Below are 14,256 nucleotides of genomic sequence, written 5' to 3'. Positions count from 1 at the left end.
ATGTCATGTGACACATATGGTGGGGACAGGGGACTGGAGTTGACACAGAACCTGTGGGACTACAGGTTAGCTATGAGTACAGACCCGTTATATGTGGCATTATTATGTATGAATTCATTGACAGTCTGGGCCTGTCCTTTGAGCGTACACATGTAACTACACTGTGCATTGTGGTTATGCTTTGTGTGTGAGGCTAATTTTGTCACTTACTGTATCTACACAACATCATAATAACACTATGTGCTTCTTTTAGCTGATGAGGTTGTGTGCCTATTTTAGGAGGGGGGGGCAGCCTCACCCCAACTTTCACAAATCAATGTCCACCTCTTATTGTACAGCCTGCTAATGACAGTTATCCACCAGTCAGGTTTGCTGTGCTATGAGGAGCCTGTGCTCCTCTTGTTATGTACAGCTGAGTTCATGCAGTTGTAATGCTGCTGGCATAATGCACTGGTGTAGAGCTCTGCATACCTGCCTGTCTCATCTGAGGGGGGGGTGCAGTCAAGCTATGTCAACCATCCCTCAGGAGGTAGTAAATGGCTGTGTTGAAATGTATATATCTGTATTGTTTTCAGGGGGGGTTATTGCTGGTAGTTTTTATGAGAGTGCTCTGTAGTCAGATCCCACAAGGGAGGACCTCACATTGGGGGGCTGCAGTGGTTACCCATATTGGTAAATGCATGATGCAATATGTTTGTTCCCCCTCTGGGAATATCAAGGCACTGCTCCAGGGCATTGTAGTTAAGAAGGTGTACTATCCTTTGGGCAAGTGAGCTGCAGCATGACTAAGCAACACAGTTGGTTGTCACTTAATGCCACCCCAAACATGGTGTAATGATATATCTTGATAGACTCATGTACATACAAATATGCAAAATGAAGATTCATGGAATTGCTCCTGTAGCCAGCTATTGCTTATGTGCCTTTCCAGTACTGAATGGAACCTGCAATGTCTCCAGGAAATCACAGTGTTTCACAAAATCTGTATGTGTATCATCTATCCTTAAAGAATATGTATACACCACCTGCATTACCTTGCACACTGTCATTTTTAAGTCTGAACATGTGGATGGACATATATTCTGGTATGGCTGTGGTGCTGTCCACAGCCTTCAACCAGATGTCCTTGACTGCACACATCTGCATATTCCAGGGTGGGGAAACCTTCCACAGAGTGGGACTCAGTGTTGCCATACCCAGAGTGTAGCATCATAACCATGATGATGTATAAAGATGGTGTTCTCATTGCAAATGTTTTCTTCCAGATAGTGTATATAAGATGCATTGTGGGGGTGTAAGCAGCCTTGGCCAGTACTCCAAATCTCAGGGGTGAGAAATGAAGAACTGATGTCTGTTGAGTAAGGCATCCCAGGCGGACATGTAGTAGATCCCCTTACAATGGCACCACACGCTAAAGCAATTATTGACTTCAAACAATTTCCATGTGTATGGATCCATCATCCTAGGTGAGGGTCAACTGCAGATGAAATCTATGCACATACTCAAGAGTGACACAGACTGGCTAAGTTCATTCATGTGTCAGCATACAGTCTAGTGATGTATGTCCCTAGTCGTACACACCTGCAGGAACTATGATTTCAACATCATGCTAAGTAATATTCCTTGATTTGCGGCAAAGTGTGGTATGGCATACTGAGTCAACCCACAGACAGATAACGGTGATCTTTCCCATATGTAGCCACTTGACACAGACATCAATGTAAAACACAGTGTAATCATCTATGACTAAAATGTGTGATTTTGCATTTGGCCACAGGTGTTTGACCTGTGAGAGAGTGGTGCATGCAGTATTATGTGTACTGTGCTCTCCAAAGACAGGATTTTCTGAGGTGTCTGTTGTTTGGGAATGTGTCTGATAAGGAGATGCACGCGTGCAGGTGTGTGTGATGTGGGTGTAGGTGGTGCCGGATGTGAGCTGTGCATGTTGGTAAAATGCTCATTGCCATATATAATGACTGCTGCTAGAGACACCATGGCAGCAAGGTTTGAAATGCAGTTACATCTGTCACACATTGTGTTTGTGTTTCATAGAAGTAGAGGGTGGGGACACTTTTTACATCTCATCAGCAGGTCCTGAAAATTTAGGGTCATGCTGCCACACCCTTAGGGTTGACAGCCTGATATACAGTGTTTGTAGACATGCCATGCAGTGAAGATGTGGATAACCATGCATGCATAGAGGACTTGTTCAACTCTGTTGACATTACATTGCCCTCACAAGTGTACGATGCCTGTCAAGCAACCAGACAGCATACTGGTTGTTGTGTGACATGATGTGGGAACACAGACATGTGTTTCAGGTATACAACTGTACAGTATGACATGCCTAGGACATGTGGTAGGTGGACACACATTGGCCAAAAGTGGCCAGTCTGCTGCAGTAGGCCTCACAGCCATACCATGCATATATCCACCATTAATCTGTTGAAGGGCAGGATACATGACTTGCCTTAAAATTGTCACCTACAAAGGGACACCAACACTGTGCTGCTTGTGTCAGCAAGCCTTGACATCTATGTCATTGGACATTGCACATTATATTGTGATGCTGCAGCAGTGCTCCTACTCACCATCTTGTCAGTTCAGTGATGACATACCAGCAACCCTGGAACAAAGCCATAATGCATACAAAAGCCAACTGAGTGCCCAGGTTCCTAACAAGGCTTCTACCTGGAGAATGGTATGTGAAGCCTACAGAGCCTTTCATGATGTGGGACAGCTATGTGGATGAACAAACAGGCTGTGTCCTACTTCTCATCATGAGCCTTGTAGTAATGTTTTGCATGTAATGACACAAAAGGTATCAGAGCATGGTATCCTATGTGAGAGTAGTGTTGGTGAGACAAGCATTAGTAGTTACCAGGCACTGGCAATTCTGTGGACTCCCCTGGGTTCCATAGTCTTCAAAAGGTAATTGTGTTCTTCCAGTACATGCCACTTGAGTAGTGTCCAACTGCAGAATACCTGTGTAAAACCCTCACCTTACCTTCACAGGGTATACATATTAGACTTACCTAACTTGTTTGTCTGTTCTCTGTACAGGCACCTTGGATGACCCTCTTCTTGGAACATGTTGGAAGTAACTGCAATACTTAGCTGCACAAAGGGCAACTAGCATGCAGTGCCAAGCATTGTCCCCAGATCTCTCAGTCACCTGATATGTAAAGCCATGAAAGGAGTTAGCATGGGTACGAGCAGTAACAATGTGGTGCACCTACTGACACTGGACCAAACACAGTTTGTTTTTTTTCAAGTCCGGATCATGCCTGCCTACCCTAACCGGTGGACCCCATTGAGTGTATGCAATGAATGACTGGAATATCATTCACTCCACTTACCATGGCCTGACAAAGTGTTTGACAATATTAGGCCAGCAGACCTTACTGGAAATGGTGTAGGTTATTTACAGAGTTGTATGTCAGCTGGTGGGTAGACAAGTGTCTGACAGTCATAATCTGAGAAGATAGCATTGGGAGACCTAAGTTGCAATAACACCAGTCAGCAGTGGATTTCCCCAGATGTCATTGATGGTATACCCCTTCTAGCCATGCCCTCTCTGCAGCTCCAGCCACTTTCAGTAACCTCTGACTGACTACATTAGCAGGCAATTGCATATTTGCAGTTCTCACTGAATCCTGCACAGACCCAACAGTTATCCAGGATGGCCTAAAACACACATTCACTTGTTATCTGAGCCACTGACAAATAGTTAGCGCCAATGACTGCACTATACTATCCTTTGGGAAGCTATCCACCCCTGGAAAATGTAGTACTCTCCACACACTGCACACAGTTGAGACATTACTCATGGAGTTATGGACACAGAGAGTAATTTAGCCTTTGACATCCATTGGTCACTAAGATCTGAGGATCCATTCAATTTTCTACAACCTATATAGAAAGGTGTGGGAGGTAAATCTGAGACTGTCATTGTTATAGTGAATTTGGCACTCATCACACCTGTCATTAGATGCAATGGCACTCTTGCTGTGTCACTACACAAGCATATCTTACAACTGTAGCAGCCACAAAGGCTCCATGTTACAGCAATATACCTTGTAGATAACATGTCCTATTGAGTCCGTGTCAAGACCATAACGTGTGTAGTCTGTCTCTTAAAAGCATTGGAGGGGATGTGTATGGCTGACATACAGGGAGGTGTCAGATCCCACTGTGTACCTCCCGCATATCCATGACAGGACTAACACATGTCTTACCTGTTCTACACACCTACACTATTACTGTGGTGCAAATAGTACATGCTGGAGAGATAGATATGTAACACATACACTACACCCTATATGTAACATGCCCCCCCCCCCCCATGCATGGGAAGCACACATCTGCTATGACACACATCATATTCAAGTTACTTTATGAGATGCAGAACAAAAAAATCATAACTGGTGTCATACAAATGTCTGTACTGTTCACAGGAAATTCATAGATGGGTCATCTCCATCACCACAGCTTGTAGATGTGCTAGTTCCTAAATCCTTGGTGACACTTATCAAGGGTGTCAGACCTTTTTACAGATTAGGGATGCATGAGTACGCTGCATGATGTTACTGTCCCTCATAGCCTATTAAACACATATGAACCTATGGAGCTATGTACATATAGTGCTGTACCTTGCTGATGAACATATTTCTTCTGTGCTGACATTCCAACCTGTGCTGTGACATCTATGGCTTTATTTCTCCTGTGTATCCATAGGTATCCCCAACAGAATCCTGAACCAGACACATAAACAGGTCCATGGTACACCTTTCATTGTGTACATATACAAGCATTACAACATCATACAAAATAAGTTACACAAAAGTATGTGGCTTACTCATTACAAATATAAAAGAAGACAGCCACTACTAGTACGGCAACTGCACGGCTCCAAAAACCAAACAGCAATGAGACACAGGGAAGCCAGCAGATTGTAGCATTCAGTGTTAATTCAAAAACTAGCTACAAAGCATAGTATAAAAATAAAAAAGGAGACAAAACAGACCGGTTTCGGCTGTAAAAAATTACAAAGCCTTCATCAGTGCAATAAAGAAATGAGACCCTTGTCTCTTTTTAAAGTACAACCACTAAGTGAGGCTCTTGGTTAATTAATTCATCACCAATCCTAATAAAAGATACTCATTTAGTCCTGGTGAAAAAAGACACCCCCCCCTCCAATTTAATAATCCATTTCCTTTCTTTACTGTACAAAATTTGATGCCATCCTGCTTTATTTATCCTGTTGGCAATAATTCTATAACAGTAAAACTGAAAAATGCATAATTGTATACCAGACAGTGCTTATATAATGCATTGGTAAGTTTCTTATGCCTCATATCACTATAGTGTTCAGAAATTCTAAATTTGAGTGGTCTAGACATTTGTCCCATGTAAAACACAGAACAGGTACATGTGGCCAAATAAATCAACCAGTCGGTCTGGCAATTTACAAAAAAATGTAATATCAAATACCTGACCAGTATTTTTACTGGTAAACTGGCTAATTTTCATAACCTTTATACAGTGGTTACAATGACCACAAGGGAAACAAAGTATAATAGGATCACCCATAAGATTAGTTTGGACAGAATCACCCTTGGTTCTCCAACCATGTTTGTAGTGACTCAGAAATGATCGCAGATTCCTACTTCTTCTGAAAGAAACGTGACAGCTGTCCTACAAAAAATCAGAAAGTTTGACATCTGCTAAAAGGATGTTCCAGGGAATATGAACACTGTTTAATAAAACATCAGTGTTTCTTCCATAAGTGGTGACTAAACGAGTTATAGCTTCCTTATCCAGTGTCCTGTCCTTTTATCTCAAAATGTCTTTCCTATTAAGGGTAGATGCCAAATTCCTGGCCTCATATATATTCCCCATTTTGAAGCCCCTATTCCTGAATCTGGTGGTTAGATCCTCCTTATATACTTCATAGGTAGCATCATTTGAGCATATTTGCTTCATATGTAGGAATTGTGATTTGGGAATATATCTACATATATGTGGAGGGGGAAAGCTGGAAGCATGGAGTAGGGAGTTGTATTGGGGTTATTTATGGTTCACCTTGGACTCCAATGTATGATCATTATTCCTAGTTACTAGGACATCCAAAAAGGTAATTCTGTTAGTATTATAATTGACTGTAAATTGTATACCCCGATTATTATCACTGAGGTATCCTACAAACTCCATGAGATATTCAGAATTAGATCTCCATACTAACCAGCAGTCATCTAAATATCTTCTCCAGAAGTCAATCTCATCTAAATATAGATTATGGGTGTTGTCATAGATGAGGTGTTCCTCAAAGTGGGCCATAAAGAGATCAGCATATATGGGAGTAAAAGATGCTCCCATAGCTGTGCCTTGGACTTGCAAAAAAACATTTATTCTGGTAATAGAATACATTCTTGGTTAGAACATGTTCGGCAAGGCAGATTAAAAAGGTGCTAAAGCCAGGCTGGTACAATTCCGACTTGTATAGCCAAAGTTCTAATGCTTCCAGGCCTGCCCAATGAGGTTAGTATATAATGTGGAGACATCTAGAGTACAAAGTAGCCACCCGCGTTCGAGCTGCATCTCAGAGATCTCAGAGATTACCTAAAGGAATTCCATGGTATCTTGAATACGAGCCCGGACCCACTTCAGTAATGGTCTCAGATATTTCATAAGAAATTGGAAAATGGTTCTGTAATAGAACCCCTGCCTGAGAAAATGGGTCTGCCAGATGGATTCTGAAGATTCTTATGGATTTTGGGGAGGAAGTACATGTACTGGTTCGAAGGATCTGACACCGTGAGATGATGAAAAATAGTGTCTGTAATAATTTCCTCATTCTTAGCAGACACCAAAAACTGATCAATTTGTTTTTTGAAACCAAGAGTTTGATCCAATGTCATATGTGTGTAGTAACGACCATCATTTAGCTGTCTCTTGGCTTCCATATTTTATTGGGTTCAATCCTGGACAACTACTGCCCATGTTTATCTGCAGGTAATATAGCCAAATCACGATTGTTCACCAATTCCCATATAGCCTCGACTTCAGTCTTTGAGAGATTATTAGATTTGGCTCGGAACTCCCTAGAATGAAAATGCAGATCTTTGAGAATACAATTCTGAAACATATGGTCATTATGATGCATTGGAGGTGTAAAGTTGAATTTATGGTATCTAAAACCATCCTGAGAATCAGGATTAGATGCTGTCTGAAAAAATAACCTTAAATTAAGTAGTTTGAAAAATGAGATGTCTTGTGCAAAAGTATCTTCAGAGACATAGAAGCCAGGTATAAAATTAAGACCTTTATTCAAAACGTTGACTTGGGTAGGTGACAGAAAGGTAGAAGAAATGTTCAACACATTGTTGTTGTTATCTATTTCTGGGTCATCAGTTTTAACAATCCCTCCATATTGTCTACCTTTAGAATTTTTCCTCCCTGCCCTCCTTTGCCTACACCTAAAGGACCTGTGTATTACTTCTTTTAGATGCAGGGGAATCTGGGGCATGCTGTGTATCAGGCTCCAAACCTGACAAGGACTCCTCACCCATAGTGTCATAACCTGATGAGGAAGGTTTCTTTAAAATAGACATAGGTTGTTTCCTTTTGGCAACCATTCTATTAGTGTGTTCCAACCTGCCATGTTTATTACTAGAAAATGGATGCCCACTATTATAGTCAGCTAGGTCCCTCTGAAAAATCCTCATTTTTCTATCTTTCAGTTGTTGTTCCAAGTTTAAAAGATCCTGGCTAAGTTTCCTAAGGCAAGTATTATAAGATTGTTGCCCCTCAAGTTTCTTAGTATCTTCACACATTTGGGTCATTTCCATGATATCTTTATCAACAGTTCTATCATAATGGGCAACTAGAACTTCCACAAAGCTCATGGAGGCTTTTTGTTGAGCCATGGCCCATTGTTATGTTAATGTTGTGTCTATATTGTTAACTAATGGCTCTATACATACCCCAAGGCCCCTTGGTGAAATACCCTTAGCTAAGTAAGCCTTAAAGAGCTTTGAATGCCATACATTGGTTCATAGGAACCTCATGCATTTGTCTAACTTCAGGAATAATGCCTCACACGTATTATCCAATTGTAAGTCCTCAGACCCATTGTTCTGGCTGCTTGTGCTACCAAGACCAAAAATGGCCAGATTGTCCTGATCTGAGATAAGCCCTGTAATAGACTGGTTAAATCCATTGGTGGTTAGGGGAAATAGATTATGTAAAGTAAACTACTTGCTAGACTACTGAACCATATCTGCCCCTCTTGACAGATAGATATAAGAAAAAATACAATATCTAAAGGAAAATACCCCAAATGAGGCAACTAAACCCACTGTTTGATTAATCCAAATTCCAAGGCAGAGAAAAATCAAAGGAACAAAAAATAGTTCCAAAAAATATACCAAATATGTTCAAAATATATCTCTCCGAACCATATGAGAAAATCCACAGCAATGCTACATTCATATGAATTGCCAATAATGGTGTTAGAGCAATTTGTAATGTATGGACAATATTAGTCCCTGCTATTCAATCCATTAACTGCAAACATCCAAATCCCTTCATAGTTTAATCATAAGCAGTGCTAAGTTCATTTAACAATAGTTTGTACTTTAGAAGCTGAAATGAACCATAATAGCCATTGCTGTTACAAAATATTAAATGCTGCATCAAGATGAAAACCCCTGAATCAGTATTAGGATAAAAGAGATGGTTCTGCATGAAAATAGATATAACCAGTGTCTAACTGTTCAGTTGTCCCACATAGGGTCAGTAATCATATTTACTAAAATCAATAATCAATAAAATAAATGAATTCACCAATGGAAATACACCTTATATCTTGGGTATGAAAGTTCAGTTGTTTCATCTGGTCCTTAGAATGATGTGAAATATCTCCTTAATCACTATTTGACATGCCCCCACAGAATTGGGTTCACTTATTCGTTGGAATTAGATTGAAAAAGGCCCTATACACAACGTTGTAATAATATATAGCTCAAGCCCAAGGGGCTAAATCAAAAGAGTTCATAGTCTGTATGAAAACTCAATTAATTCATGTCCCTAAATCAAGGAGAAAAATCACCTTAGCCACTGTGTGACATGCCCCCATATAGTTAGATTTACTTAATTCTCAGATTTAAATTGAAAAGAGCCCTATGCATAGCATTATAGTGATATATGAAAAGTGAATCCCCAACCTATGAGACTAACACAAAATCGCTCTTGTATTAAATCGTATAAAGGTGTCAAAAGTTGTATACCCTACAGGAGCACAGAAGTTGGCCACATCATTTGAATTTTAACATAGCAAAAATTATGAAGCTTCAATCCCAGACAAGCCCTGAGTTTTAGAGGGTGGGAGGATGGCATAATGGTTAATGTGCTTAACTTACAAACCGAAGGTGCAGGGTTTGAGTCTCCAATGGGATAATTGGCTAGGCTTAAAGGTCCATAAGGGCAGTTATCCTAGTACTAATCTATGAACCTATGTAAATTGACTGTCTTGATAATCTAAAGTTGCATAATACTACACATACCATGGATCCCAGAGAAAATTGCAAAATTCAGTGCCCTAAAAAATGTAAATGAAACCAAAAATTTAAGGCTTATGTCTAATCTTTAAAGTTCAACCAAAAGTCCAAAGCTGTTGCTATCAGTCGTAGGACTTATTGCAAATAACCACTGCGGTCTCATAAACCCAATCCTTTTCTTACATAAATGTGTTCCTGTTCCAGTGTCTATGAACACTGTTTAATAAAACATCAGTGTTCCTTGCATAAGTGGTGACTAAACGAGTAATAGGTTCCTTTTCCAGTGTCCTGTCCTTGTATCTCAAAATGCCTTGAAAATGGATTATTAAATTGGGGGGTCTTTTTTCACCAGGACTTAATGAGTATCTTTAATTAGGATTTCTGATGAATTAATTAACCAAGAGGCTCACCTAGTGGTTGTACTTTAAAAGGAGACAAGGGTCTCATTTCTTTATTGCACTGATGAAGGCTATGCAATTCTTTACAGCCAAAACTGGTCTGTTTTGTCTCCTTTTTATTTTTATACTATGCTTTTTAGCTAGTTTTTGAATAAACACTGAATGCTACAGTTTGTTGGCTTCCCTGTGTCTCTTTTTGCTATTTGGTTTTTGGAGCCGTGCAGTTGCCGTACTTGCAGTGGCTGTCTTCTTTTATGGTTCACTTGTTTTCCCTTGCTGTTGGCTTGTGGCATGCTGTGTATTAGGCACCACTTACCTTACCAGGATTTATGGAAGTTTACTACCATTAGTGAGGTTTATTTGGTGACCTGGGACTTTCCTCCCTATAATTGGAGTGTATGTCACCTGTATTTCATTCGGACAGCTTTAGGAGCAGATGTATGTATGTCCTTTAGCTTTACAGTTGGTCTGAATTTGATTTGCTTGAATGCTTGACATCGGGTCAAGGTAATGGAAGGGCCTGGTGTATTATTATAAACATCGGATACCTCTGGTCTGGTGTTTGAAATGCATACAATCTTTTTTCAGAATTTGGACATTTGAAGTCAAGGATTGGAGCAACCACAGAGTTCCTGTTGTTCTGTTATGCTGGGCGTTCGAACATAATATGCTTGGACATTTTATGTACCGTGAGTGACTAAACAGTTTTGTAATTTGATTATATAATAACAATACTGTTGGTTTGCCATCATAAGTGATATATTTACTTATTTTGGGACATTGGGCCTACATGATTGTGATATCTTAACTAGGCAACCTTTCTCGGAGTATTGTGGGTGCCATACATGTGGATTCCGGACTGGCCTTGGTCTATTTCTGATAGAAGGAAGTGTACTTTCTACTGTTTTTTGTTGATACATGTTAGATTGATTTTTTACATCAACCTTGGATCGTTTCAACACTCTGAAGAACGTGAACCCATTTATGTAAGAAAAGGATTGGGTTTATGAGACCACAGTGGTTATTTGCAATAAGTCCTACGACTGATAGCAACAGCTTTGGACTTTTGGTTGAACTTTAAAGATTAGACATAAGCCTTATAGTTTTGGGTTTGTTAACATTTTTTTAGGGCACTGAATTTTGCAATTTTCCCTGGGATGCATAGTAAGTGTAGTATTATGCAACTTTAGATTATCAAGACATTCAGTTTACATGAAACTTGACAATTTTTGCTATGTTAAAATTCAAATGATGTGGACAGGAAGGGAATACGACTTTTGACACCTTATACGATTTAATACAGGAGCAGTTTTCATAGGTTGGGGTTTCACTTTTTATGTATCACTATAATGCTATGCATAGGGCTCTTTTCAATTTAAATCTAAGAAGTAAGTGAACCTAACTGTATGGGGGCATGTCACACAGTGGCTAAGGTGATTTTTCTCATTGATTTAGGGACATGAAATAATTGAGTTTTCATACTGACTAGGAACTGTTTTGTATTAGCCCCTTGGGCTTGGGCTATATATTATTATAGTGTTGTGTATAGGGCCTTTTACAATCTAATTCCAACCAATAAATGAACCCAATTCTGTGGGGGCATGTCAAATATTGTATAAGGAGATATTTTACATCATTCTAAGGACCAGATGAAACAATTGAACTTTCATACCCAAGATACAAGGTGTATTTCCATTGGTGAGTTCAGTTCTTTTATTGATTTTAGTAAACATGATTACTGACCGTATGTGGCTCAACTGAACAGTTAGACATTGGTTATATCTATTTTCATGCAGAACCATCTATTTGATCGTAAAACTGATTTAAGGGTTTTCATCTTGATGCAGCATTTAATATTTGGTAACAGCAATGGCTATTATGGTTCATTTCAGCTTCTAATATACAAGCTATTGTTAAATGGACTTAGTACTGCCTATGATTAAACTATGAAGGGATTTGGATGTTTGCAGTAAATGGATTGAATAGCAGGGGCTAATATTGTCCATACATTACAAATTGCTCTAACACCATTATTGGCAATTCATATGAATGTAGCATTGCTGTGGATTTTCTCATATGGTTCGGAGAGATATATTTTGAACATATTTGGTATATTTTTGGAACAATTTTTTGTTCCTTTGATTTTTCTCTGCCTTGGAATTTGGTTTTGATCAAACAGTGGTTTTGGTCACCTCATTTGGGGTATTTTCTCTTAGATATTGCATTTTTTCTTATATCTATTTGTCAAGAGGGGCCGATATGGTTCAGTAGTCTAGCAAGTAGTTTACTTTACATAATCTATTTCCCCTGACCACCAATGGATTTAACCAGTGTATTACAGGGCTTATTTTCAGATTGGGACAATCTGGTCATTTTTGTTCTTGGTAACACAAACAGTCAGAACAATGGGTCCAAGGACTTACAATTGGATAATATATGTGAGGCACAATTCCTCAAATTAAACAAATGCATGAGGTCTCTACAGACCAATGCATAGCATTCAAAGCTCTTTAAGGCTTACGTAACTAAGGGTATTTCACCAAGGGGCCTTAGGCTATGTATTCAGCCATTAGTTAACAATATAGACACAACATTAACATAACAATGGCCCATGGGTCAACAAAAAGCCTCCTTGAGCTTTGTGGAAATTCTAGCTGCCCATTATGATAGAACTATTGATAAAAATATCATGGAAATCACCCAAATGTGTGACAATATTAAGAAATTTGAGGGACAACAATGCTGTGATACTGGCCTTAGGAAACTTAGACAGGATCTTTTAAACTTGGAACAACAACTAAAAGATAGAAAAATTAGGAAGTTTCAGAGGGACCTAGCTGACTATGATAGTGTGCATCCATTTTCTAGTAAAAAGCATGTCAGGTTTGAACAAATTAACAGAAAGGTTGCTAAAAGGAAATGACCTAGGTCTATTTTAAAGAAACCTTCCTCATCAAGTTATGACACCTCGGGTGAGTAGTCCTCATCAGGTTTGGAACCTGATACACAGCACATCCCAGATTCCCCTGTATCTAAAAGAAGTAATACACAGGTCCCTTTAGGTGTAGACAAAGGAGGGCAGGGAGGAAACACTCTAAAGGTAGACAATTGGAGGGATTGTTGAAACTGATAATGACCCAGAAATAGATAATAACAACAATGTGTTGAACATTTCTTCTATCTTTCTGTCACCTACCCAAGTCAAAGTTTTGAATAAAGGTCTTAATTTTATACCTGTTTTCTATGTCCCTGAAGATACTTTTTCAGAAGACATTATCTCATTTTGCAAACTACTTAATTTAAGGTTATTTTTTCAGACAGCATCTAATCCTGATTCTCAGGATGGTTTTAGATACCATAAATTCAACTTTACACCTCCAATGCATCATAAAGTTCATATGTTTCAGAATTGTATTCTCAAAGATCTGCATTTTCAGTCTAGGGAGTTCCGAGCCAAATCTAATAATCTCTCAAAGATCGAAATTGAGGCTATATGGGAATTGGTGAACAATCATGATTTGGCTATATTACCTGCAAATAAGGGTGGGGCGGTAGTTGTCCAGGATTGAACTCAATACAATACGGAAGCTGATAGACAGCTAAATGATGGTCATTACTACACACATATGACATTGGATCCACCTCTTTTTTTTTCAAAAAACAAATTGATCAGTTATTGGTGTCCGCTAAGAATGAAGGAATTATTACAGACACCATTTTTCATCATTTCATGGTGTCGGAGCCTTCAAACCAGTACATGTACTTCCTCCCCAAAATCTATAGGAATCTTCAGAATCCACCCGGCAGACCAATTTTCTCAGACAGGGGTTCTGTTACAGAACCATTTTCCAATTTCTTACAAAATATCTGAAACCATTATTGAAATGGGTCCAGGCTCGTATTCAAGATACTACAGAATTCCTTCAGGTAATCTCTGAGATCTCTGAGATGCGGCTTTAACCAGGGTGGTTACTTTGTACTCTAGATGTCTCTGCATTATATACTAACATCCCTCATTGGGCAGGCCTGGAAGCACTAGAACATTGGCTGTACAAGTCGGAATTGTACCAACCCGGCTTTAACACCTTTTTAATCTGCCTTGCTGAACACATTCTAACCATGAATGCATTCTATTATCAGAATAAATGTTTTTTTGCAAGTCCAAGGCACAGTTATGGGAACCTCTTTTGTTTCCATATATGCTGATCTCTGTATGGCCCACCTTGAGGAACAACTCATCTATGACAACATCCATAATCTATATTTAGATGAGACTGACATCTGGAGAAGATATTTAG

The sequence above is a fragment of the Protopterus annectens genome, chromosome 3.part0 (genome assembly GCF_019279795.1).
Source record: "Protopterus annectens isolate FY-2018-M chromosome 3.part0, PAN1.0, whole genome shotgun sequence".
Lineage (NCBI taxonomy): Eukaryota > Metazoa > Chordata > Ceratodontiformes > Protopteridae > Protopterus > Protopterus annectens.
Note: the sequence above shows the minus strand (reverse complement) of the source record.